The following is a 16,194-nucleotide window of genomic DNA, read 5'->3' as shown; positions in this document are numbered from 1 at the left end:
GTGGAATTTTCGCTATAACGTTTTTTCTGTGATGTTTCAGAGGTCGCAAAAAAAACCCATTTGAGAAGAAATCGTGCTAAACCTTCGGTCCGAATTTCAATTCTTTTCGCGCGATATTTGTGGAGATATGATCTGAGGAAGTTGGTCCTTTTGCAGACTCCTGAATTACATTCAAAACAGGTGACCTGGGGAAAATCGTCATAACTTTCTCTCTAAGGATCGGATTGAAATTTCATAAGAAGGTATAGAAAGAGGACAGACTGTAGTTTCCTGTATGCATGTTTCAGATTCAAAGGTTGAAACAGTGACTCGTGGCACGTCATACAAATTCGCTCTACTGAACTAGTCTAAAAGCAAGTCACTGTGGTAGATTTCACATAACTCTTCCTTGGAGAATCCAATTTGGGTCAGACTTGTGGCATTGGAAAGAGGACACAGAAGGCTACTACAGGTCACAGTTTCAGAACTAGATAATCCAAAATTATAGAGATACATCAGATTCAATATCAGGCTTCTATAAAGTGAAAAAAAGGTGTGTAGTTTTTTTTTAAATTTTTGTGTAAGCTTGGTTTAACGGAATTCAAAGGGCATAGTAAAGCATTATTATCGGTAACTGATGCCCCAAGGAGAGAAAATGCAAACACCTAGTAAGGAACCTGAAAGCTCTAGCATGACTCATGAAGAAGAGGAAGAAATGCTACATGATATATCAAAATTACAAGAACAAGTGCAACAAATGTCACGCTCACAAAAGCTAACAGAAGCTAAGATAAGTGGCGTGGAATCTAAGATAAATGGCTTGGAATCTAAGATAAATGGCGTGGAATCTAAGATGGATGATTTGAAGATAGATTTGAAGACAGATTTGAAGAAAGACATGGCAAATTTGAAGACAGATTTGAAGACAGACATGGCAGATTTGAAGACAGATTTGACAAATTTTCTACAAGAGATACTTACTAATGGTGAAAAGGTTGTAAATGAAACTCATGATGTGAACAAAAGTAATGTTAATCATGATTCCATAGATTCTAATGTTGGATCGAAGACCCACCATATTCCAAAAATCGATATGAGGAAGTTTGATGGCAAGGATCCCGCCACATGGATATTACAGATGGAGCAGTTCTTCGATCTCAATAATGTGCAAAACACACAAAAGGTACATATGGCAACTGTATATTTGGAACCAAATCAGTTTGTATGGTATCAATGGCTTTTCTCTCGTAAAAAATTTATCACTTGGGCAATTTTTATGGAAGAATTGATAGCACATTATGAAGATACAAAAAGCAACACTTTTTTTAGCCAATTGATAAGTCTCAAACAAAAGGGTTCAGTAATGGAGCACATTGAGGAGTTCCAAAAATTGAACATAAGGGTAAAAGATATTCCAGAGGAGCATAGGATTGATGTGTTCATAGGGTCTTTAAAGGATAATATCCAACATGATGTTCGCCTTTGGGAACCTGATTCATTAGAGAAGGCATTCAGGTTAGCAAGAAAAATGGAAAGCAAAATTATGGCAACCAGGAAGCATACCACTCACAACTATAAAGACGGAAGTGTTGTTGCCCCTAGTCTTCCACAACCTATAAGGTTGACACCACAACAATTGGAAGAAAAAAGAGCAAAATAGCTTTGTTACAATTGTGATAGCAAATACACTAAAGGTCATAAGTGTGCTGAGAAGAAATTATTCTACATAGATAGTGAAGAGGAAGAAGAAAAGGAGCAAGAAAGGTCAAAAGAAGAAGATATACTCCAGGAACAAAGCCTAGATGAAGAAAAAATAAATCCGACCATATCTTGTAATGCATTGGTGGGAATTACCACTCCTCAAACCATCAGGATAGAAGGACAAATCAAGAAGAAAAAGGTAATAGTGTTGATTGATTCAGGAAGCACCCACAATTTTATTCATTGTAGGGTTGCAAAAGAATTGAATTGCTTCCTATATCCAGCACCAGAGTGTCAAGTGATGATTGAAAATGGAGGAACAATAAATTGCTCTGGAAGGTGCCATAATATCAAGCTATCCATGGGAGAATATGTATTGACAAGCCCAATGCTTTCCATTCCAATGGGAGGTGTTGATGTTGTACTAGGAGTCCAATGGCTACAATCCTTGGGTACAATAGCTTTTAATTTTCAAGAACTTTTCATCAAATTTTCTACAGAAGGAAAGGATGTTGAATTAAGGGGTATTGCAGGGAAACTGGGAAAGATAATCAGCTCTAATGGTATGACAAAGCTTCTAAAAAAGGAGAAAAGAGGTGTAATTGCACAATTATATTCGCTAGATGTTTCCACATCGGAATCATCTATTTCTCCAGATCTCTAAAAAGTCCTGGACAATCATTCCAAGGTATTTGAGACTCCCAAAGGTCTCCCACCTATGCGTGATCATGATCATGCTATTCATCTGATTCCAGGAAGTGTTCCTCCAAACATCAGGCCGTATAGATATCCCTATGTCCAAAAAAGTGAAATTGAACGTATGGTTGCAGAAATGCTAGAGGCTGGTATAATTCAACCAAGTCAAAGTTCTTTCTCTGCTCCAGTAGTATTGGTGCACAAGAAGGATGGATCATGGCGCATGTGCCTAGATTATAGGGAGCTCAACAAGCTCACTATTAAAGATAAGTTCCCCATTCCTGTCATTGATGAATTACTGGATGAATTGCATGGATCAATTTACTTCACCAAGTTGGATCTTCGTTCGGGATATCATCAAATCAGAATGAAGATTGAAGACATTCCGAAAATGGCATTTAGAACTCATGAGGGTCATTATGAATTTTTTGTCATGCCTTTTGGCCTTACTAATGCACCTTCAACATTTCAAGGTTTGATGAATTCAATTTTCAAACCATTCCTTAGAAAATTTGTGTTAGTATTTTTTGATGATATACTAATCTACAGCAAGTCTTGGAAGGATCATGTTGAACATGTTGATAGGGTGCTACAACTATTGGAGGAGAAACAATTATATGCAAAAAGATCCAAATGTTTCTTTGGAGTCCAGGAGGTGGAATATTTGGGTCATATTGTATCTCATGAAGGAGTTAAGGTAGACCCTAGCAAAATTAAAGCCATTAAGGAATGGAAAATTCCCACATCCATAAAGCATCTGCGAGGATTTCTTGGGTTGACAGGGTATTATCACAAGTTTGTTAAGAATTATGGGAGAATAGTAGCACCTCTAACAACATTATTGAAGAAAGATGCATTTTCATGGACTCCGGAAGCAACAAAGGCCTTTTAACATCTTAAAGAGGCAATGTGCCAAGCACCGGTCTTAGCTACACCGAACTTCACAAAAACCTTTATTGTGGAATGTGATGCTTCAGGAAATGGAATTGGTGCTGTTCTAATGCAAGATGAAAGACCCATTGCTTTTGAAAGTCGTCCAATCAAGGGAAAGTTTTTAAGCAAAGCTATTTATGAGAAGGAAATGTTGGCAATACTCCATGCACTTAAGAAATGGCGACCCTACCTAATGGGAAGACACTTCAAGGTAAAAACGGATCATGATAGCCTTAAATACTTTTTAGAACAAAGATTATCCTCTGAAGAGCAACAAAAGTGGGTCACAAAGATGTTGGGTTATGACTTTGAAATCATCTACAAAAAAGGGAAGCAAAATGTGGTGGCAGATGCACTCTCAAGAAAGGATGAGGATGTGGAAGCATTGTTGTGCGCCATTTCTATTATCCAACCAGATTGGATAAACGAAGCAAGAGAGGAATGGAAGAATGATGAAGAAGTGTGGGCACTTATTCGAAAGCTACAACAAGATTCCAGTACGTCTGATACATTTAGCTGGAAAAATGATTCATTATGGTACAAAGATCGCTTATACCTCTGTAAGAATTCCCAGCTAAAACAAAAGATTCTTATGGAATTGCACACTTCTCCCTTAGGAGGGCACTCAGGATTTTTAAAAACTTACCACAGGGTTAAGAAGGAATTTTTTTGGGATGGCCTTAAATTAGATATTCAAAAGTTTGTGGCGGAATGTTTGGTTTGCCAACAAAATAAAGTTGAAACAATTAAGACACCGGGTCTATTACAACCTTTATCCATTCCAAGCCAACGTTGGGAGGAGGTTTCAATGGATTTTATCACAGGTTTACCCAAGTCTGAGGGAAAGAGTGTCATCATGGTGGTAGTTGACAGACTTACCAAGTATGCACACTTTTGTGCATTATCACATCCATTTAAAGCCAGTACAGTTTCTACTGCATTTATGGAAACAATTCAAAAGCTACATGGAAACCCAAAGATTATTGTAAGTGACAGAGATCCCATTTTCACTGGAAATTTTTGGACACAATTATTTTCTTGTCTTGGTACTCAGTTAGCTCATAGCTCATCTTATCATCCTCAATCTGATGGGCAAACTGAGATAGTAAACAAATGTTTGGAAGGATATCTTCGTTGCTTTGTATCTGATAAACAGACACAATGGGTCAAATGGTTGCCTCTGGCTGAATGGTGGTATAACACTTCCTTCCATACAGCAACAAAAATGACCCCATTTATGGCACTTTATGGGTATCAACCACCATCCATCACATCATATTTAAGAGAAAATTCTAAGGTTCAGGCAGTGGAACATCACATCGAACATCAACAACAAGTCCTCCAACTCTTAAAGGATAACCTTGTGTTGGCACAAAATAGAATGAAACAACAGGCATATCAACATCGCAGTGAAAGAAGTTTTGATGTAGGTGATTGGGTATCCCTACGGCTACAACCATATAACCAAATGTCCCTAAAGCAAGCTAAGAAGGATAATAAATTATCACCAAAGTATTATGGTCCGTACAAGGTGTTGCAAGAGATTGGTACTATGGCATACAAATTGGAGCTTCCTGCAGCTTCTCGATTGCACCCAGTTTTCCATGTTTCATGTTTAAAGAAAGTTATAGGCGACAAGCTCCCAGTTCAAACAATATTGCCAGAACTTGACGAGGAAGGAAAAATTATATTGGAACCGGAAGCAGTCACAGAAACAAGAACTTGACAGCTACGAAATCGATCAATTTCAGAGTATCTTATCAAGTGGAAGAACTTATCCGCTGAACATTCCACATGGGAGGATGAGAATTTTATGCAGAAGTATCCAGAACTACTCAAGCATTGAGGACAACACTTTTTTGAGGGAGAGGGGCATGTTGGGTCCCTATAATACTAGTGATTACCCCATTACTATTGTAGTTATACCCCTTATTTATATTGTTGTGCCCCTATTACCCCCATGTTGTTATTTCTGTGCCCCATAGAATCCCTCTATTGTTATTTTTGTGGCTTTATATTATTATTGTTAGGGCGGCTGGATTATATTGTGACTCCTTAGACTCCTATATATAGAAAGGAGGTTTTTTCATTTGTATCATCCAAGAATTGTTCATTTATGTAATGTAAAGGTGGTTTCCCCCTCGAAGAGGCTGAATTCTAAGGTGTGGATCTCTCTTTTCTATCTTTTTGTGAGCTGGTTTCATAACACTTAGAAATCTCATTCTCTAGGCTGAAAGCAGGAGTTCTTTCTACCTCTTTGACTGGGATCTCTTTCCTTTCCTTGTCTTTTGAGGTGGCTGGTTGCTATGATTGTTCTGCTGATTTCGATTTGTTGCTCTCCGGAACAACCGCCTCCTTTCCCTTTCTTTGTGTCGCTGATGTATCTTTCTTTGTTGTTTCATCCTCCTTCTTTTCCTGAATTTTTTTAGCTGGTACATCTCTGTTTCGAAGGGAATATCACTATTTTTGTGTGGACAAAGCATTCATATACCCCCTTTGATATTCTTCTAACTCTTCTTCCAACATGGTTTCGTTAGCTAGGATAAAATCAGTGTCTTGGTGTGTAGCTGAATTCTCTGCACATTCTTCTTCTTCGGTGATGTAAGTAGGCAGCTCATCTGGAGTAAAGAGATGGTTTTCTTCACCTATTACATTCATGTTATCTATAACCATATGACATGAATTCCACAATATTGAATTTTGAGCATACATACCTCATCTTTCTTTGGGCCATCCATACTTCCGGCAACAATTTCCTTTGAATGAAGGACTTTCATTCCCTTGATTTGCTTCACTATCATTTTATCATACCATCATTTAATGAATTCTTGCAGAAACACTTACTTTTACTCTTGATCACTGAATCTTTATATTGAAGATCCCATCAGAGAATCTTTGAGGATCTTGCATATCCTTATCTTGACGATGATATCTTTTGTATGATAACCCTTTTTCTAGATGAATTCTATAATTATCACATGATCTTTCAATGAGTTTTCCAAGATCTATACTCTACCTAGTTGACTTCCATATGTTTTGTTCCATACATTCATAATATTATATATGTTTCGAGCTCTTACTTCTAAGGCTTCTACCATGATGTCATTTTCCACTATAATGCATCCTATATTATTTACAATGCTTCTTGTCTACAATAGAAGAGTACATTTTTAGTGAAGGAGATTCTCTTACTCATAGTAGAGATCTTTCACTTCCTCCTTCTTAGGCTTCTTTGTCTCACACTCTTCTACTTCTTCAGTTATATGGGCTTCTTCCTTATTTCTCTTGTTATTGTCCCTTTTAAGTGTAGGCTAATTTCTTTGATAGTGCCCATTGTTGTACCTCTGAAGATAATTATAGGTAAGGAATTATGCCAAAGAATCTATAATGGTTTGTTTTTTTAAAGGTTTTGGATGACCAAAGATCTAAACTATTTAAACATGTGCAATTTCTTAATTACTTATGATTTATTAGAAGGGTTGATTCTTCACCTCTAACAAGTATTTAGCTTTGATAACATATGTAAGGTTAAAACTTTAGAAACTATATGATTTGTTAAACATCAAATAGATTATTTAACCAATCATATACAATGGATGTGTGTAAAGTAATTTTACATCCAAAAAATATTTGTTTGAAACTTAAGGGAAGATGACAATTTAGTGATGTAGAGGAGTTAAATCAAATAGACAATTCAATTAAATAATCTCTATAAAGGATTATAACTTCATGGGGGGTTTAAGATAAACTGAAACTCAATATTATCATACCCAGAACTCCCATAAACTTCAAGCATACTCAGATTAAAACAGAGTGAAAATATAATGACAAAGAAGAACTTACAAGGACATAAGTTCTTTTGAAATGAATGCAAAATCCTTTTATTATTTCCTAAATAACTTCGAAGGATACAAGTCTACTCAAAAGTCTATGACAATGGTTCAACCATTTCTAAGTCTTTACTCTAAGTATTTATATAAACCTTTACATCTCAGATCGGATTTCAAATAAAATACATTTACAAAATAATATATGTTTAAAGACACATATTTTTTTAGATATAGATGGAAAAATAGGAAAATCTCCTCAAAATTTGTATCAATGTTGAGGCTATGTAGGAGTTTGGTGATGACTATTGCTACTTTGCTAGAAATGTTGCTCCTTTTAACCTAAAAATTTTCAAAGCTTACAAAATGACTTTTTGACTCACCATTTGTACCATTTGTGTTGAGAGAAAAAGTTGTGGAGAAAAAAGAGCAAACTTTCCCCCCAAAGAATTGGACCGTTCAAATTAGATCAAAATCATTAGCTAACCCCCAATTCTAGCTTGCATTTATTTATGATTGTTTTTAGAAATTTTAATTGAGATTTGACTGTAGGAATTTATGTTAAAAATTTCAACGCGGCTATACGTAGGTTGGATATTATAGACCCGCATACATGCAAGCCCTACACGTGACTATGTATGAAAGGGACCCGTGTATACGTGGTTTGAAATTTAAACACAAAAATCTAACGGTTGAAACTTAATTTTCTTTCACGATGACAATCACATGGAGAGAGCGGGAGCATACTACCATTGATAATGAATTTATGAATGATCAACAGGTCTTAGATGCATTGAGGGGATGTGGCTTATTGAAAATTTTCAAAATGCCAAATATGAAGGCCAACACCCGATTGCTTAAAATGTTAATCCACTATTGGAGTATCAAAGATGATGCATTTATGATTGATCAAATGCCTTTGAGGATAGAGGTAGAAGATATATACTTTATCACTGGTCTCTACCAGAGAGGAGAAGTTGTACATTCGACTGGCCGGACACGAGGCAGTCTCTCAGTGGAAGACTACATACATATATACTATTCGGGGCATTCGGAGAAGATTGGAAGCCAGATTCCAATAAAACATGTGGAGAGCTTGTCCCTGAGAATCTCACTGTTCACCATAGCTAGGATAAATAGATCAGCCTCATTGCACCAAGCGCCACGAGTATCCATGAACTTGGCCGTGGAGTGTGTCACTACTATTTTTGATTGGTGTACACTTCTTCTTAACAATATGAAGAGCCAGTTGTCCTCCATTCAGAAAGGACAAACCAAAATTTTTGGATATGGGACCATTTTGTGCTCCTTCTTCTTCGAGAAGGTTCTTGGGCTACGTCCCAGAGTATCAGTTTCTATCAGTAGCCCCCGAGATCCTCGGATGGGAAGGTGGGTCGACCTGATGAAATGCCTTGGAGCAAGGACGTGCCGAAGACTGCATTTGATGATGAGTTCTTCTCCTGGTGGGAACAACAAATCATCACTGTGGACGACTATCCCTATGCTAGCATGGATTTCAGAGGAGATCCAGATTTGGTGCTACCACCAAACGCAGCATGGGGAGAGATAGGTAACCATTTTTTAAGTTTTATCAATTTTAAGATTTTTTTTTTTTTTTTTTATGTTTTTTAAATATGAAAATGAACTTAAAGATATTTTTGATGGGATTAAAATACTGATATAATGATCATGTTCCAGATGGGGGTTCGGTATGACTAGATGGATTTTCGTGACACAAGCGTCGCAAAAGAGGTGTCGAAGTGGTGGCTGCTGAGACAGAGAGGGTCTTATACGCAGTCCAAAGAAACTTGGTGAGATTGACTCACCAGGTACCAATGGTGGCTGTAGAAGACCTACCTGAGGAGATGTAGTGCCGCGTGGTAGGAGTACCATGAGACTGGGTTCACATTCTTCAGCATGTGGCCAACGCAGTGGTCACCTTCTTAGCCGCTCATCCTGAGCCAGGTCATAGATAGACTGGACATGATTATGGGCATTTAGTCCCGATTTTGTATATTATTTTTGAAACACTTTATGTACACACGGGCGGTTTTATGATATATATATACAGTTCCAGATTTTTGATGTTTGTTTTTATCTTGATGAATGAATGATATCACAAAAATTCCCAACAAAATATGCACAAAAATATAATATATACAAAGAAGTAATTGCTCGGCCAAAACCTAAGCAAAATGCCTCTTAAGGTAGAGCCCATCAGGGGGCTCCGCCAGCTTGTTCCTAGAGATGTTTATAGGTACAGTCATTGAGCCAATCAATATATTACCTTCAGCAGATAACTGTGTTGGAGCCAAAGGAACCGTACAAACATCGCTAGTAGGCAGATTGGAGGACCTAGATTCGACTTCATGCAAAGGAGGATGAAAATATGAACGATGATGTAAATCTTCCAATGGTCGATCTACAACCGTCATTGCTTCGAATATTTCTTTGTCAGATGGAAAAACTGTATCTAAGCAATCCAAAGCAGAAGTGGAGTCGAGGGTCCAAGTAGGAGCCACATCACCATCTAACTCCTTTTCCGAAGAAGGAGTGGGATGGTAGTCTGTAGAGTTATCGATAGATTCATATATAAGCTCTGTTGTAGACATAGGATATTCTATTCCACCCACCTTCTCTTCATCTGATGTGGTTGCAGATGAAGGTAAGGTCCCAGGATTCGAAAAATAATGAGTTTGAACAAACTCTTTCCGTAAAGGTTCCTTGGAGGATGAAATTGTATTGATTCTAGCTGTAGGAGGGGGAATATCAAATACGCCCATTAAGGAAGAACACATCCCAACTCCTAAATTCTCTATAGGTTGACGAGGATTATCCACCATTGGGATGGTAGAATCCAAAGTTGCACGAGGATCACCTGGAGAATAATCCAATTGATCAACTTTAACAATTCTCCCCTCGTGAGGAAAACAAAGGACGCGAAACAGAGTCGAAACTACGACATCCATTTCATAAATCCAATTCCATCCTAAGAGGAGATTGTAATCTAGGTTGGCATCAACAATTTCTACTTCAACATTAACGACCTTTCCTCCAACACATATAGGAAAGGTCGGGATAATCCCATGTGGCCTATGAGAATGTCCGTCAAATGCTGTCAAGAGAGTAGGTGAAGGAATAGCTGCGGATGATCCAATTGCCTTCCAACATGACATAGAAATTACGCATGTGGAAGCTCCCTCATCTATAACTATTAAAAAAATATTAGTTTTCCGATAAGTAGACTTTATCTGGAAAGCCATATGATGAGGAAGTCTCTTTTTGACATTGTGCATATCAAAAGTGAGAGCTAAAGAATTATTTGGATCTACTACCCCCATTTCTAAAAGAAAAGCACTTCTTTGAGCTGGACACGACTGGAGTACCTCTAAAGCAAACATCGTGCAAGGACTCTAAGCCAGATTTTCTACAATGGAGTAGTTCTGGGCTGCCCTAGCATTAGGGTTGATAGTCACGCATTTGGCGGAACCTTTCGGTATTTGAGGTATAGACTCGACAGAAGGTTGCTCAATATGAAGTGGGTCCATAGTTTCAGGAACAGATTTATTCTTAGATGTTTCTGCTTCACCATAATCTCATGACCGTGTAGCCACATTGACATTAGAACTCATCATGAAAACATTTAAGGAATTATCCCCCTCCTGGTTGCCCCCTGTAGAGGTACCAGGATTTGAGTTCACGCCAGCAAGTAGCTGCTACCCTTGGGGGAAAGGGTTAGTTAACACAGCTTGAGAGCTAGAAGACCCTTGCTGCACTAACAAGCGCTGAGCATCTTGAATAGACGAGTCAAATGGTCTCCACTTCATAACTTGCATGGAAATTTAACTTTATTCTTAGACTCTTTTGCACCCTCACCAGCACCATTGTCGGGTTTGTTCGCATTACCCTTCCCATCCTGATTCTTCTTTTTACCTCGTCCCTTCTTCTTCCCATTGGAATTTTGATTTCCTTTGGGGTTAGAAGCCTAAATGGAATTTACGGAAGAAGGTTGGGAAGTTGAAGGAGTAGACGATGCAGCCTGATTGGAAGAAGCAGTTTGTAGAGACAATTGTTGCAATTGGCTCAGAACGTTCACCGCATTCACATCAATTGATCCAAAAATACCATCAACATGTGAGCTTGGCTTTAGTTTGGCTATATCAACCGTGGATCTAGGAGCATCAGGCAAGATTTTCTGAATAGTCCCAGACTGAGAATATATCAAATCTAACTTCTTGACGCGAAAGATAGCTTGATCTTTGGAATAAACTCTGGAAATAGAAACATCCTTGGAGATCTCGGGTTGTAATGATTTTAAAAACCATTCGAGACAGAATTCAGGTGGAATTTCGGCTTTAATGAGCCTCTTTCTCCATCTCCATTCTTGGATATGATCCGAAATGTGAGTAGCCATGTCCTGATGAAAATTGGCCAGAAGTTCAGTTCCGGTTTCGTAACAGACAGGCAACTGAAAATGGTTTAAGAAAATGTTAGCCAAATAGTCGAAATATGTAAAGGTGCCCCCTGGCAACTCTATATACCACTTAGCCGCATTCCCAGTTAAAGTGCGCTGAAATAGTCTCAACCTAATCGAATCATCGATTAGGGAGTTAGATGAGCACCATAAATGGAATGTGGTTACATGGTCACCTGGGTCTTCACCACTCTTCCCTTTGAATTTTGGAATATCTGATGGAAGTTTGGTTGTGATTGGAGGCCAAGTCGGATTGTATCTGATTGGATCATTCGTCAACTTAGTCAAGTCTGGCAGATTAAGCATGGCCAGAAAAGGAAGTCGTGGAGGACCTTGGGGATTCCACCCAGATTGGGTGGGGTTCCAAAAAGTCTAAAAAGAATGACTTGGATTTTGAAAGCCACCAGGTTTCCCGAAGTAACTGGTAGAACCTGGTGAACCAAAAGGTGAACCTTGTGGTCCAGAAAAAATCAGAGTTTGACCAACTCTAGCTGAAAAACCTCCATAACTAGCAAAGTTTCCCCCTAATAAATTATTGTAAGGAGCTGACAGCCCCTGGTAAGGATTCCAAGCATTAGCTAAGGGTGGAAAACTTCAAAATGATTTGATTAAGGAATACGACACATTCCCTTGTTGTCCGAAAAATGGATTCCCAGCTCCTGCCTCACTAACCGTAGGGTTAGTCCAACTCTGAAAGGGATTGCTGCCTTGACTCGTGAAAGGAAAAGGCATAGATCCTATCGTCGGAATGTGGTATATGACCACTCCCAAAATGGAAACCCTAAAAAGAAGTTGATCCACTCATCATGGACGTGGAGGCATTTAATGGTACATTTAATGGAGCTGAAGGAATACCTTGAGAGGGCATTCCAAAAGGGAAGAATACAAAACTGGATGCATTAGCTTGGGAACTTCCACTCGTTGATGGAATAGAAGTGGACCCAACTAAGGATGTGCTAGCAGTAGACCCAAATAAGGATGTAGAAGGGATGGAAATAGTTCCTCCCCCTTGTACTGATATAGGAGTCTGCATACTCGCAGCACTCGTGGTGGATGCCATGCTTCCAGCAGTGGTCATCGAAGGGATAGATGTGTGTGGACCTGGGCTTGAAGGCCTGTGTGTCGGAGTTCTAACATATAACAATACGTCTGGATGATCAGAAGGGAGAGGAGAATTCAGAGCCGCAATTGACTCTGAGAGCTCTTCTACCTCAATATTATCTTCCGACTGGAAGAGCACTCGAGAAAGAACTGGTGTGTTCCTCTCTAGCTCTGTAGTAGTACCAGGTCTATCTTGTACACTAATGCCCCCAAGTGGAGGATCAATCTTTGATGCGCTAGCTACCACTGGTTGAAAACCACTGGTAGAATCGCTCCTACGCCTTCTAGGAGAAGGCTCTGGACTCGCAGGTGAAAGCCCATGAAGTCTACGGGACCGTCTAAGTGATCAGTCAGCCACTTTGAATTATTTTAATAAGATCTACTTAAAGACTCAAGAAAATTGAAAGCTAGGCTAACTAGGAGCACAGAACACACACTAAAAATGTCCCTAAAGAATTCAGTAGTCAAACAACTTCCAAGTATTTCCGCTCCGAGTGATTAGGACTGGACACCAAAATACAAGAAAGCGAATAATAAGGGCCTTCCAAAAATAGACTGGGGTAATTACGCCCCAAGTTCACTAGCGAAGGTATCAGAGGTAGTTACACTGACCTCCACACAACAGCCTTTGCTGGTGCAAGCCCCCAAGATTCGCAATGGTGCTCTCCAGAAGTACTGCTGAACGTGATGCAACGTCAACCTCAGGTGCCACGGGATTCCCCTCCGCAACCACCTGTGTAGATCCCTAGGATTGGAAACTAAAGACACCAACTCGTGTCAGAAGCAGAGTGGAACAGTTGTGAGGTAAGATCTGACAAGTAAGAGAGGGGGTATCTCTCGTCCTTATCTTCAAAAACCCTCATGCTTAACCCCTAGTCACGGAGCTTTCCCGGTCTCCGTAACACTGTTGAATTTCACTCTTTATTCAGACTTCTATGTTTTACAATTTAGAGTGGCCTTGGAGATTTTACTCTCCTCTCACCTAATCCAAGGCCCTAAATAAACCTAAAACTTGTTGGTGTATACTGATTGACAATATAAAAAGTTCTAGTTTATTTTATTAAGCGCTTGATTTTAAGTGGCTGTTCTTTTAAGTCAAGGGACAATATGGAAATGAAACCGATGGTGTTTTTATGACGCAAAAGAAATTAATGAAAAACTAACTTATATGCAATGCACTTGTTTGTTCTTCGATGAAAAGCAACTTCTACTTGGGTTCTAAGAAACTTCTATAAAGCAAAAACTTTTTCCTTTTCTTTTCTTGTAGCAGACTTCACACTCACAAAAACTAAAAAACTATCGATGCTTTAATAATGCAAAACTACCCTAATGCAAGGTGTACATGATAATGCAAAATTCTAGATTACTCTAAGAAGAGATGAAAGCAATTGTTTAAAACTTTTTAATAAGCCAACTTAAATGTTTGAAGAGAATGCAAGTTTCACATACAAATTTTCCTCCAAATAAGCAAGGCAAATCTCGAAAAATCACAATTCACTTTCACAAAACCAAAGAAACCAAAATCAAATTTGGCAAAAGAAAGCAAAAACGATGTTTTTGAAGAACTTTTCTTTTTCAAGAAGCAATAAAAACAACTTTTCAAAAGCACTCAAAATGCTACCAAAGACTCAAAGACCGAAAGCAAAGCACAAGGAAACTTTGTAAGTTACCAATTCAACACGAATGAGAACTTGAACAAAATAGGTGTTTCAACTTGCACTAAATGATCCAAAAGCAACAAAAAGAGCTTGGAGAAACTGATCAAGAAATCAGGAAAGACACACTTTCAAATTCAACAACAAGAAACTTTCGAAAAGCAAGAAAAAGTGTATGGCCACAAAAATGACGGGAAGCAAAGCAAGTAGACCAATAATGAAGTTTGACACAAAGATCGCAAACAATCTTCTGTCCCGGAAGACCAGAACAATCAAGAACCTCTATAAGAAGCCTTGTGTGTTCAAACACAAATCATAAAACTCACTCAAAAGCAAACCGAGGCCAAAAACTTTTCAAAGCAGGAGAGAATTCAAAACAGTAAGCTCACTGAACAATTAAAATCTGAAGACAGAAACTAACCACTCAGAAACCACACAGACCAAGAAACAAATCTTTCTGGGCAGAAAGATTTGAAAAAAGCATGCAAAAAATTGTATACGCGACTGTGTCCCTACACAGGTGCATGTACACGCGCTTCTGCCAAAAGAAACTTGTGTATACGTAGTTTCAGTTCACAGAAACAAGCGTGTGTATGCTTCTGTAAACAGACAAAGGTGCGTATATAAAGTTTTACAAGAAAAATAAAAAATGAGGCTTGATGAAAAAGATTGGACTTGAAGTCTGAGTTCCTATAGGAGTAGGCAATACCATCACCACAAGCAAACTAATAACTGAGCCCTGATTGGCATTGAATAATCCAAACTAGGAATAACAAGATTGTTATCCCCAACAGAGTCACCAATTCTGTTGAGGGAATAAGTCCCCTAGGGCTTTGGGTCAGAACCCTAGCAGAGCAGGAGTAATCTACAGCAAGAAACAAGCATTCAACTCAGGCAACATGCTTAAACAAACTAACTATGCGAGGATGAACATACTCAGATGTCCTTCGTTTGGGTAGTTCCAGCCAGGGTTCAAACCCTCTGCAACTCCTAATGATCTTCGAACCTGCAAATCAACCAATTCAAATACACATAGCAGCATATAGATAAAGCATTTTAGTGAAATCAACTTTATATCATATAAGTAGATGGTTAGTTATACATTGAAATAGTCATTCATATATAAACCATAACAATAACATCTGATGCATAAACAAAGTTGATATCAGGAACAAGACAACGTTTCTTTTATTGTAGAAAACTATAGTAAACATGGAAAGAGTTCACCTGAGTCTTCCTCTTTCGGCTCTAAGTGGAACCGTCCTCCAGGTCTGTCCGGTCCCAGTCTAAAAAAGCCTCCTTCCATAACCAATACCATGATATCTCCAAGCATGTGAGAGGATATCAACACTCAAGGAAACAAGGGTTTCCTGAACTTGGGGAAGTGCTTGAAGCACAGGGATACTTTAGACTTGATCAAGGGATAATCTCAGAATATTAATTCTATCATTTTTCTCCTCCTTAAGGCCTTCCCATTCAAGTCTTTTTATACTTCTCCCAAATTAGTTTTTTAGTTGGGAAACAGTTGGGAACAGCTGGGCCACAAGCACTAGGAGGTAATCAACAGGTAAAACCCGTGATCTCCGCCCATAATTAAGGAAAATTAATTTTTTAAGTTTTTTAACACATATACATGGGTTTGGTATAGACTGACCCGCGTGTACATGCTTTTATCACAGGGAAAAGTAGCGTACAGGAAGTAAAACACTGTTTTTAAAATATTTGGACCAAGTCTGGAAGGAGGGGTTGCCCTAGGCCATAAACCAAGCATCACAAATACCAAGAGTGATATTTGGAGCTATAACAACACTGCAGTCGATCAATTCTA

Source organism: Pinus tabuliformis, chromosome J (genome assembly GCF_031772625.1).
Source record: "Pinus tabuliformis cultivar Carrire ecotype Pingquan chromosome J, CPIR1, whole genome shotgun sequence".
Lineage (NCBI taxonomy): Eukaryota > Viridiplantae > Streptophyta > Pinopsida > Pinales > Pinaceae > Pinus > Pinus tabuliformis.
This window is presented reverse-complemented; position numbering follows the sequence as displayed.